This window comes from Macrotis lagotis, chromosome X (genome assembly GCF_037893015.1).
Source record: "Macrotis lagotis isolate mMagLag1 chromosome X, bilby.v1.9.chrom.fasta, whole genome shotgun sequence".
Classification (NCBI taxonomy): Eukaryota; Metazoa; Chordata; class Mammalia; order Peramelemorphia; family Peramelidae; genus Macrotis; species Macrotis lagotis.
The window spans coordinates 449,501,876-449,514,498 of record NC_133666.1 but is presented as its reverse complement, the minus strand read 5'-3'; the positions used below and the strand labels follow the sequence as shown (position 1 = coordinate 449,514,498).

At 34.5% G+C, this 12,623-nt stretch overlaps 1 long non-coding RNA gene across 1 annotated transcript; it reads right to left on the bottom strand.

Moving 5' to 3' along the window:
• Positions 1-5,903: 5,903 nt before the first annotated feature.
• On the bottom strand, positions 5,904-7,998 carry LOC141502516 (uncharacterized). The gene is made up of 2 exons (XR_012472571.1): positions 7,837-7,998; positions 5,904-6,606 (listed from the first exon to the last, which is right to left on the bottom strand). It is a non-coding gene; the product is annotated as an uncharacterized LOC141502516 (long non-coding RNA).
• Between the last annotated feature and the right edge of the window lie 4,625 nt (positions 7,999-12,623).

Here is a 12,623-nt window from a genome sequence, read left to right as displayed (position 1 = left end):
TTGACAAGTCATATTGAATTGTGTCTTCTGCAGATTGCAAGACTGGAAGAAGAGTAACAGGGATCTGTATGTGCTTGTAAACTTTATTCCTTGCAAGAGCAAATTACCTTACTTTATTTTCTGAGAAGAATTTACTTTTCAAAACATTTCTAGATTTTAATAGTTATACATGTGTTTTTCTCTATATGGATCACTTAAGCTAATTTTCTATTCTTTTTTCTTTATCTTTTTAAAAATATTCATTTGTTATATGGGATGGCTCTCTGGGTGGGGGAAGGGGAAGGGGAAGCATGCTAGGAGAAACTACAAAAAGGTTAAAAAAAGGACATCAGTAAAAAATGTATTTTTAAAAAATAATGAGAAGTGATCACAGAACTAACAGTAAGCCCTCTGAAAGAAATTACTGATAGCACCACACAAACATACATATACAAAGAAAAAAATAACCTGATACTTAAAGCTATTTGTGGCAGTTTCATAGTTCTGATTGCTAATTTGAAATTCTGAATAAATTTCATGTAAATTCTATCGACTATATTGTTACATCAAATTACAAATCTTAAGTTACCAAAGTTAGTATTTTTTAAAAAAACAAATTAGGTTCAAAAGAAAATTATGCCTCAGCCATTCTAAGTTTAAACTAGGAATAAAAATTAAGTTTTTTTGAGGATTACAAGGGGCTTTATACATATTTGCATATATATAGTTAGTTATCTCTTTTGATGCTCACAAAAACCTTAAAAAAAAAGGAGAGCAATTATTATTCTCCTTATCTTACAGAGGATGAAATTGATGTGCAGCAAGATTAGCAAATATAAAAATAAATATTGCTTCAGACCAAGATGTCTAAAGGTAATTTTAGCAATAGTAGAAGACATTTTTTGTCACATTTTGGAGTTCTAACAGGTATTAAGTAAAGCCACTATGTCCCCTCACTTGACCTCTGATCCATCCATGTGCAATAATGTCTTATTTGATCATCTCTACTGTAAGTGAATTGGGGTAAGAAAGGGAGGAATTATTATTAAGGTGATGACATGAAAGACTTTAGAGAAGCCCAAAAAATTTCTGGAAAGGATCCCATAAAGTTTAATGATGAAGATATCCAAAAAAGAAAGAATAGGAGGGACATGACAGCAAGAAGAAAGGGGAGGAGAAGGAATAATGAAACATTTTAAAATTCACAGAAGAGAGCAGAGGAAGTTCAGAAGAGGACACACAAAATTAACAATATTGAATTTAATATATTTCAAAAAACAAACTGTATAATAGATTCATGGGTTTATATATACAGCTTTTTTCCAACTTCCTTTACATTAGAGAAATGTTCTTTTTTTATGTTTTTCTAACTCATAATAATTTAAAAAATAAATCTCCGTTCAAAAATCTGGAATCATTGTTCTTCATTATCTTCTCCCTAAATCTTTCCTCCTTCTAAACACAAAACTTCAACTATAGATGTTTGGAAGGGCTCTGGGAAAATAGGCCCCATTAATACACTTTTGTTGGAGTTGTGAATTGATCTAGTAATTCTAGAAAGAAATTTGGGAGTATGACCCAAAATTCACTAACTACATATCTTTTGCTCTATTGATACTGTTAATAAGGCTATATCTTAAAGAGATCAAAGAAAGAAGAAAAGGATTCACATGGTTAAAACTATTTACAACAATTCTTTCTATAAATGAAAAATACTGGAAGCCAAGGGGGGTACCCAACAATTTGGAAATAACTGGACAAATTAAAGAATTAATGGAATTTTTTTCCTCTTTAGGAAATAACAAAAGGAATAGTTTCAGAAAAAACTGGGAAGATTCATCATAATCAAGTGAGCAGAACTTGAAGAACAATTTTTTTTTTAAATTTGGAAGATGTAAGTACTCTGGCTTAATATGATAACTATCCATGATTCCAGAGGCAGGGAGGGAGGAAGGAAGGAGGGAGGGAAGGAAGGAAGGAAGGAAGGAAGGAAGGAAGGAAGGAAGGAAGGAAGGAAGGAAGGAAGGAAGGAAGGAAGGAAGGAAGAAAAGATTCATATGCACAAAACAAAGAAGGGAAGAAGAGAGAAAGTGGGGAGGGAAGGAGAGAGGGAGGGAGGGAAAACAGAAAATAAATAGGAAGGCAAGAAAGAAAGAAAGATTAGAAGAGAATGGAAGGAATCACAGGACAGTTTTCAAAGGTACATGTTGAATATATAATATATACTTGAAAAGGAAAAAGGCAAGTTCTACATAATAGAAATTCAGTTGCAAGTACAGAATCCTTCTGTTCTATTCTATAAAAAGTGGAAATGCTCATTTTATTTGGTGTTTGTCAAATTCAGGATAAAAAAATGAAACCTTTTGACTTAAATCTTTGGTTCTTCCCTCTTTTTCAGTCCTCATAACTCATTGTCAAAATTCTGTCAATTGAACTTTTATTACATCTCTTCTATTATTTTCCTTTTTTCTATCAACATTGTTGTTTTTGTTGTTATATCTGACTTTTCTGGATTCTTTGGACCATATTATCCACAGGGTATTCTTAGTAAAGATGCTGGAATAACAGCTTGCCATTTCTTCTCCAGAGGATCTAGGAAAGCCTAAGGTAAGTGGCTTACTCAGGATCACACTAGTAAGTGTCTGGGACCACATTTGAACTCATATCTTCCTATCTCCAGGCCCATCTCACCACCTACTGAGCCAACTAGCTGTCTACATCATCATCATTATTCTGCCCTAAATCTGACTCATCACCACTCACCTTGTACCACTATTGTAACAACTCTTCTAATTAATCTACCACTATTGTGACAACACTATTCTAATTAATCTACCACTATTATAACAATTCTCTTCTAATTAATCTATCTACCTCCAGATAATTCTCCATCAAAAGTTCAGTTCTCTTTTCTTGACACTATTTTTCTCTTCTTCTTCTTCTTCTTCTTCTTCTTCTTCTTCTTCTTCTTCTTCTTCTTCTTCTTTCTTCTTCTTCTTCTTCTTCGTATCCTTCCATTAGAATGGAAGTTTCCTAGGTTATGGAGATGGTGGCAAGGTGGTGAAGTGGAGAGAGCTCCAGGCCTGGGATTAGGAAAGACTTGCTCAAATCTGGCCTCAGACACTTACTATGTGACTCTGAGCAAATCATTTATCCCTATTTGCCTTGGTTTCCTCAAACATAAAATGAACAGAAGGAAATGACAAACCTACCCCAGAATCTTTGCCAAGAAAACCTCATATGGGGTCATAAAGAGTTGGATATGACTGAAACAAGTGAATAACAACAAAGTTCATTGATTATTTGAGATTTTGTCTTTAAACTTCTGGAATACAATGTAGTACATGATAAATTTAATTGAATTGCTATTGAACAGAGCTGTATGAGAGGAGGAAAAAGGGGCTTTCCCTAAAGGAGAGGGAGGATGTTACTTCCTCCCAGGGACATATTTTAACTCTTTGGAGGTCAGAGATCTCTGTAGTCATTCCTTATAGTCGGCAATATGCTGGTAAATGTTGGTTACCTCTTTGAAAAAAGAAATGACCCACTTTTTAGTTTAGTCTGTATTGCTAACATTTTCTCCATTATTTTCTCATGACTAATCAATCAATAAAAAAATAAATTCAGCCCTAATTTCTAGAAGTTACTGATTTGGGAGTTGGAATTCCTCATACTCAAACTTTAACAATGGGCTCTCCTAAACACATCACTGTCTACAACTTTCACCATAGGCCCATGTAATGGACTAGCATTATGAAATGCTATATAGTCAATATGTTCGTTTGTTTTGTAAAACTTTTTCTTTCTAAGAGGGGAGGTCTCTGTAGAGGTGGTCTTATTGGGAAGGGGTAAGGTTTTGGTTTTTTTAAAAGCACTATTAAAACATAAAAAATAAAGTTATGTTTAATTCTTTCATTGCCCCTTGTTTTATATAAAAAAGGATTGTGCCACTAGGAAAAGTATTTATAATTTTTCACACTTAATGACAAGATTGCTTATTTGTAATCTTTTTCAGTCTAATAATTTTGTCTGGAATTGACCATTCTTTACTAATAAGGGTTTTTAATTTTAAATATAAGCCAATATTTGGAGGCAACTAGGAGTCTATGGATAAAGCTCTAGGCCTAGAGAGTCAAATCTGATTGCAGACACTAGTTGTTATGACCCTGGGCAACCTCTGCTTTCCTTAATCCATTGGAGAAAGAAATGACAAACTACTCCATTGTCTTTGTCAAGAAAACCCATGAACAGCATGGCCCATGGGGTTACAAAGAGTAGGATATGAATTAATCAATTGAACAAAATATCTTCTCAATATACACTGAAATGCCCTTACAATATATAATAGAGATTTTGAGTCATAGCTACCTTTCAAAGAAACAATAACAATATATGGAAAATCAATAAGACAGTAAATTAGTTTGCAAATCTAAGTATCTTAAATAAACATGTTAAGTTCAGCAACTGACACACATAGGAACAAAAGGGACAATAGGAATGAGAAATCTTGTAGATTCGAGGGGAAGAATCCACTATTAGTAACAATAAATAATACAAATCAAAAATAGTGTAATAGATCAGTTAAGTTCCCTTAGAACTAAGGATTTCATGGGAATTACTAGAGGATAAGATTTTATTTCAGAGCACAAAAATCACACTGTTGAGATGCAGCATCATTTCCATTCTTCCCAGACAAACTGCAACCAATATGCTTTGGTAGAATGGGCACAACTGAGCTCTACCTCAGCTTTTATCCTGAAGGAAGGACTATTTGGTTCACACCCTCCTTTTTGAAAGGTGATCTTGCAGCAAAGATTACTTTTAACTTCTATAGTGAGATGGGTCTTTGATGCCTCAACCCCTGGGAAACACCTTTCAGGAAAATATTTTAGCTTCCCACCCTCTTCTCAGTTGAATTGTTGTCTCCCTTTGGGAGGACAGCCCATTCTTGGGGACCATGATCCTCCAAATAAATGCCTTTACTTGAACTTGAAAAAACAACTATATTCGCTGTACTCACAGAATCAGACTTTTAGAGCAGAAGGCCCATCAATATCCATCTAATCCAATCCATGCATCATACCACTCCCATCTCTACTACAACATTCCCAACAAGAAGACATCCTTATGTTGACAAGTTCTACTGAGTTGGGGACCCTCTACTTTGGGGAGCTCTGATTTTAGGAAGTTTTTTCTGACATGAAATCTAAATCAGCTCTTTGCAACCTCTACCCATTCAGGATTTCACTATCCAGGACCAAGTAGAATAAGTTTAAAACTTCTTTTACTAGATAGCCCTTCTAATCCTTGAAGGAAGCTAATTTATCCCCACTTATGACTTCCCTTTTCCAGGCTGACCAGAGACAGTTCTTTCAAACAACGCTCATATGGCAGTCTTTCATACTCCTGTTTGCCATTCCTTGGAATCTTCCAGTTCATCAACACCCACAGACAGTAATACCCCAGAACTCAGCACAATATTCCAGGTATAACCTGATAGGACACAATACAACAGAACTATAACCTCTTCATTACTGCAATAAGCTTCTCTTAATGCAGTCTTAAGCCTTTCATAAAATCAAATAAGTCTTTTTTTTTTTGGCTATTGATTCTGATACTATTCACACAAAAAGCAAAGATTCCCTTTTGTCTTGATCCAACCAAGGACATTTATTTTTTAAAAAGGAGGTATTACAATATGATTTCTTATCTTCAGGGATTAAATCCATTGAGTCCTTACCTTTAACTTAAAAGAGATAGGGGGCAGCTGGGCAGCATGGTAAATAGAGCACTGGTCCTGGAGTCAGGGAGACCTGAGTTCAAATCTGACCTTAGATACTTAATAATTATTTAGTTGTGTGATCCCTGGCAAGTCAAAAACTAAAACATTAAAAAAACTCAAAAGAAATGGTTTTGTCAATAGATAAAAGAATAAAAATTCATTTATTGGACATTTACCTCTTAGACACCAGAGGAACAAGTGCTTTGGAAAATGTAAAAATAAGTAAAAAGTAAATAAAAACAGAAAAACATAATTCTTTCCCTTAAGAAATATCAGTTCAAGAGGGGAAACATCTGCACTCAGAAATTAAAGAACAAGCACAAAGTAACAAGATTTTAGTACCAAGTAATGAAATATAAATTACAAAGAATTTATCAGTGCCAATGGAATAGTGAATAAAGGAATAATGAAAACAGAGTGAATTTAATCATTGAAGAGTTCTTGAAAGAGATAATTTGGAAGGTGTCTCTTAAGTAGAATATGGTAGAAAAAGGGAGAAAAAATAATAATGTTTCGGTGGGTAGACTAGACTCACAAGTTTCAGAGTTAGAAGGGGGTTCAGAGGTCCATGTCTGAGATGAAATAGAGGAGATTCTGCATACTGTCCTCAATTTGCATGTAGTCTAACATGAAGCTTATCACATCCCAGGAAAGTGAACAACCAGGCCTTTCTTGAAGACCTTTAATGAGGTTACTTCTTCAAGCAACCCACCGATTCCTGTAACGAAGGTTTTCCTCATAGTAAACCTCAATTTGCATCTTTGTAATTGGCATCCACTGATTCTACTTCTTGCCTCTAGGCCAGCAGTTTCCAAAGTATGATCCTTGAGACCTTTTTAGGGGCTCTGAAAGGAAAAAATTATTTTTCAAAAAAATACTGTCTTTTAAAAAATTATTTTCACATATATTCAACAAGGTTGTACATATATAATCTTCATCAGATTACACTGACATAGGTAAGGGGAGATTGGAAAGAAAGGAAAGGAGGTAGAAAAATGTGGAATTTAAATCTTATAGAAAATGAATGCTGAAACTATCTTTACATGTAATTGGAAAATGTTTTTAATTGTAAAAAATAGTTTCACTTATTTCATTAAAATTTCCCAAATACATATAAAAATTTTTTAACAATAATGTTTTTAAAATTTTGAGCTCCAAATTATCTCTCTTCCTCCCACCCTCTCCCTTTCTTGGGAAGACAAGCAAATGTACAGCAATTATACATGTGATGTCATGTAAGACATTCTTCCATGTTAGTCATGTTGCAAAAGAAAATGCAAACAAGATAGTTAAAAAAAGTGGCTTCAATCATTATTCAGAATCCATCAGTTAGCTCTCTGGAGTTGAATAACATTTTTTTAAGGGACCTTTGGAATTGTTTTGGATCACTGTCTTGATCAGATAACTAAGTCTTTTACAGTTGCTCTTCCTAACAATATTGCTCTTCCTATTCTCGTGATTCTGCTCATTTCACTTTGCATGAATTTATAGAAGTCTTCCCAGGTTTTTCTGAAATCATCCTGTTTATCCTTTCTTATAGCACTGTTAATATTTATCACAACTATATGCCACTTTGTTCAGTCATTCCCTAATTGATGGTATCCCTTTGATTTCTAATTCATTATCATCACAAAAAGAGCTTTTATAAATACTTTTATTCAAATAAGTCCTTTTCCTTTGCTTGTATCTCTTTGGTATATAGACCTAGTGGTGGTAATGCTGGATCAAAAGGTATATACAGTTTTATAAGCCTACTGAGTATAGTTCTGAGTTGTTCTTCAGAATGCACTAGCTCCTAAGATACTTTTATTTCTAACACAGTAAATATCAGTAGCTATGACCCACATAAACAGAAACCTCTTGGGGCAGGAATCCTCAAAACCTTTTAACAGTGTAAAAAGGTCATGAGTCCAAAATACTTGAAATGATCTAAGGCAAGTTTTTTTGTGATATGGATACCCTTTGATAACATTCAGGCCACGTCCTAGAGGAAGGAAAAAAAAAAGGTTTTAAGTAATAAAAGGAAGTATTTAGTTAGAAGTTAATGAAAATAAAAATGTAATTTTTTTCCCTACCCAAGTTCAGAGAACTCCTAAAATCTCTTCATAGACATGTCAGTGGACTCCAGGATAAGAAACCTTGCTCTGAGACCAAGGAGAATAAGGTATTAGATCATAATTCAAATTTCTGAAGAGGTCTCAGACTCTACTAGGTACTTCAACCTTACAGATGCTAAACTGAGGCCCACAGAGGTAAAATGACCCAACTACAGCTACTGGTTAAATATGAGTTACAAACAGAACCCGAACTTGATTCCTTTGAGTCTAGAGTCAGTACTCTTTCCATCCTGTTTTGACTTTATAAGTTACTCTTTTAAAGAAGTGACCACAGCTATCACATCTCCTATGCAATCTCTTTTCTTAATTAATTATTGCTAGTTCTTCAACTAACTTTCATATGGTAGGATTTCTAGGTTCCCCAACATCCTTCTCATTTTCCAGCTTATTATTCTGTGTATCACCTCCATAGTTCTCCAACAATATGCCATTTTTTTTTTGCTTAAATTTTGTGTAAGATCTTATTAGTTGTTAGGTACCATATAAGACTATGGATTCCTATTGAGTTTACAATTCACTAAAACCCACAGATCCTTTTTTTGCTTTTCTTCAGATGAATGACTATCTGGCCATGTGTCCCATTTTTTTAACTTGTGAATGAATCTGTTTATTTTTTCACTCAAATTTAATAATAACTTCAGTCATTTTTCAGTCATGTCCAACTCTTCATGATCCCATTTAGGGTTTTCTTGATAAAGGTAATGGAGGTTTGCTATTTTTTTCTTCTGCTCATTTTACAGATGAAAGTACTGAGTCAAACAGGGTTAAGTGATTTGCACAGGGTCACACAACTAATAAGTATCTGAGGGCACATTTGAACTTAATTCTTCATAATTCCATCTCCAGTCTTCTATCTATTGTGCCACCACCTGTAGAGTGAATAGTTTACCTGGATGTGACCACTGAGGTCCTTTTCTAGATCTAAATCTGTGAGCCTCTGATTTTATCCTTATTCAATATCATCATCATCATCATCATCATCATCATCATAACTAATAACTGCTAGACTATATATAACACTTTCAGGTTTACCAAGAACTATCTCATTTGATCCTCACAAAAAATAGGTTCTATTATTAATCCTGCTTTACAGATAAGGAAACTGAAGCTGACAGGGGTTAATTGACTTACTCAGGATCACACAACTAGTGTCAGAAACTATATTGAACTCAGAAAATCCTGACTCAAGGCCTAGTACCTAACTTGGTTAGTTTTATTGGTTCCAGTCCAACACTCTACCCTGTTAATGTTATTTTAGTTCCCATGTCTCTTCTAGAAATTAGCATGATTCTTCCTTTATAGTAGGCACTTAATAAATATTAGCTGATTGACTGATAGATATTAGCTACACCTCATAGCTTTGTGTCATCAGGAAATTTCATTAGCATGCCAACTATGCCATTATCCAAGTCATTAATAAAAATGTTAATTTAGCACAGGGCAGAGGAAACACATTTTAAGTTGAAAGCATAATGAATTTTGTGCTTTTCCTAGAACCAAGGACAGAGACGTAAAAAAAATTTCCTTGATACCATAATCCTTTTCATTTAAATATTCTCTCTCAAGTTTTGGATCATAGGATTTTATTTGGTATTAGAAAGTTCATTAGAGGCCATAAAGTCCATGCCTTTCATTTTATAAATAAAGAAACTGAGGTTTCTTCAGAGACAGATCAAGATCACAAAGATTAGAAACTGAAGAGTTATAATTTGAATCCATGTTCTTGGCCCCCCCCCAAAATGGGAATATTCCTATTGCACCATACTGCCTATCTATTTTTAATATTTTAAGAATCTGCAGTTTCATCACAATGGTTAAACTCTCCAGATTGTAATTCTCTAAGCTAAATAATCATGATTTGAATAAAAAAGCTTTTCATTCAAGGTAAATGAGTTCCTTAATGAAGCTCTGTTCCTTGCAAGGGTCCTAATTATTTAAAGTCATACACACACACACACACACACACACACACACACACACACACACACACACAAAATGAGGAGTGATATGAGGGAGAAGATCCATAGTGCTGAGAATAAGAATTAGTTACACGCTAGCTATTTTATTGTAGTTTTGATGTGACCTATAATTTCATTTAAGTAGGGAGATCTAGTTCTGGAATTTTCCCTACCATCACCTATTGGCATGGATTCAAAGAAATATGACAAGATTTTTATTGACTGATGCAGAATGAAGTGAATAGAACCAGAACAAACAAAGAATGACAACAATATTGTAAAAAACATAATCCAACTTTGAAATGAAGTCTAATCTATTTAATTACAGAAGACTGATGATGAAATATGCTGGGTGCTCCATAACAATAAAGAGTAGTAACTGGGCAGAACAGAACTCAGCAATCTACAATTACATCAGAGGATCACAGATTCAAATCTGGAAGGGACCTTAGAGACCATTTAATCCCAAACCTCCTTTTTCAAGAGAAAAATGAGGCTCAAAGAGGATAGGTGGAACTCATGATCATACAGCTAGTAAATGACAAAGCTGGGATTTAAACTGCAAATCCAACAACCTGGCCAATATAATTAGATTTGGTGCCAATAGTGGAATGACAATTTGGGAAAATCACATTTGCATCAAAAAAGCACAATTACATCAAATGCCTGTACTTTGTTGTTGTTCACTTCCCTCACAATACTAGACCAAAATGTTTGTAATGGCATAGGAGATGAGGAAAAAAATTGTAAGGGCAGTTGCCTTCCAAACTAGTTCTTTTTTAAAAAATATTAATTATTTTTCCAATTACATGCAAAAATGATTTTCAACAAATATCTTTTGTTAGGTTTTAAGTTTCACATTTTTCTCCCTCCCTTCCCCTTCCCCCTGTTCCTGACAGAAAGCTGTCTAATAATAGGTTATATATGTGTAACTATGTTACACATATATCCATATTAATCATAAAACATGGTTCCTTTTCAAAAACTGACATTTGTTTTGCTGCCTTTCAGATGCTAAATGATTTTAAAACTTAAAAAAACAAACTTTCTTTTCAGACAAGCTCATCACAACCTTGTTGAGTAGTGTTGAGCTGTTGTTCTCTACATATAGTTTGCTTTTTAAGAAAACTTTAATAACAGACTACTTTTCTCTATCATAACAAAATGCTGCCAGAATTCACTGTAGGCAAAAGTCCTAAACCAAAAAAATATTAAGATTGCAGTTTCTTGTTTTGTTGGTATGTGTATATCTATTTTTTATAGGTAAAACTCAAAAATGGAAAAATAATCCACTTTAGATGATAGATGGGATACAGGTAAAATGTCTATTAACTGTCAGTTGATTTATCTTTAAGTAGCATATTTTTCAAGTTTCCTAATTTATTCTATATCTATTTATATGAATTTCTTCCTTTTTCTCAGCATTATTTGTGATTCTTACGAATAAGAAAACTAAAGTTTGTTTTCATTTACAGCATAGAAGATTTATGCAAATGAAAGATATTAGCACTCTCTTGGGCAAATAAAGTTTAAAACACTTCACTAAAATGACATTTACTTAATGAATTTAAGATTAAACACTTTCTTCATCTTAGATAATGCTAACTTTTTTTTTCAATGTCAAAGACTGTGAAAGATATCTGAAAGAAGAGTTTTGTTCATCCATTTTTTTTATGATAACTTAAAAAATTCTAAACTCGGTAGTCACCAATAACAAAAATGCATGTAATTTATGCTTTTTAAAATGTGCAGATTGGTCTATAATTAGTAACATAAATAAACTGTTTACCTCTGTGTACCCTTCTGAACTTTTGTGCTTTTTTTCCCTCCTAGTTTTCTTGCTACTATTATTTAAGCAGCTGTGCCAGTCAGTACCTATATTCTAATTCTGCTTTTTTTTCATTCAGTATTACTTCATCTTTTCCTGAATTTTGATTCTTCAAATTTAATAGTTGTTATGGCACAATACTCTTTTATGCTATCCATATACCATCATGTGTTAAACCATTCCTTAGGGAATGTAGATAAGCTTTTTTGAAAACAAAATCTTGCTATTACTAATAATGCTGCTAAGTATTGTTGTTAACATTCTTTATCTTTGCCAATTTAATGGCTGCACAACATCTCAAAATTGTTTTGGTTTGTGTAATTATTAGGGAGTTAACATTTTTTCAAGTTGTTGATAATTAATTTGTTTTAAAAGTTTCTACTGTCTTTCCCCCCTCTTTAGCAGTTTTTTAAAATTTTCTTTTTCAAATTTTGAGTTCTAAATTCTTTCCCTCCCCCCGTAACAGTCATTATGCGATCCCTATTTTGGGGGGGAAAAAAGAGTATTTTTTTTTATTTGAAGGAAATGCACACTGTATCTTTCGAAATAAGCAAAAACAGATCCAGCAGCGCATCCTTATTCTTGCCCGTGTTCTACCCCGCCAGTCCCCGATACGTAACAGAATGGGGAAAACTCCAGGTTCATTAAGCGGATAAAAACCTGAGCACACATTCCCGCTTTTCCCGACGTTGCGTGAATTACACTCTCCGAAACTATAATAACGCTGGGCACATGCCGGGCCCTTCTCGCGCAGAAGCTCCGCATTCGCGCTTCCCCGCTGGGGGCCGCCCCGTCGGGCGCCGCGAGCGAGGCTGGAACGCTTCCGAACGCACCCGACTAGCCGTTAGCAGCCGGCGTGGGGAGGCGGGCGCCGGCCCCGCGGGCGGTTTAGGGGGCCGCTGGGCGGGCGGGAAGTGAGCGGTCGGGAGGGCCGGGGCAGCCGCCGGCGCCGAGCCCGG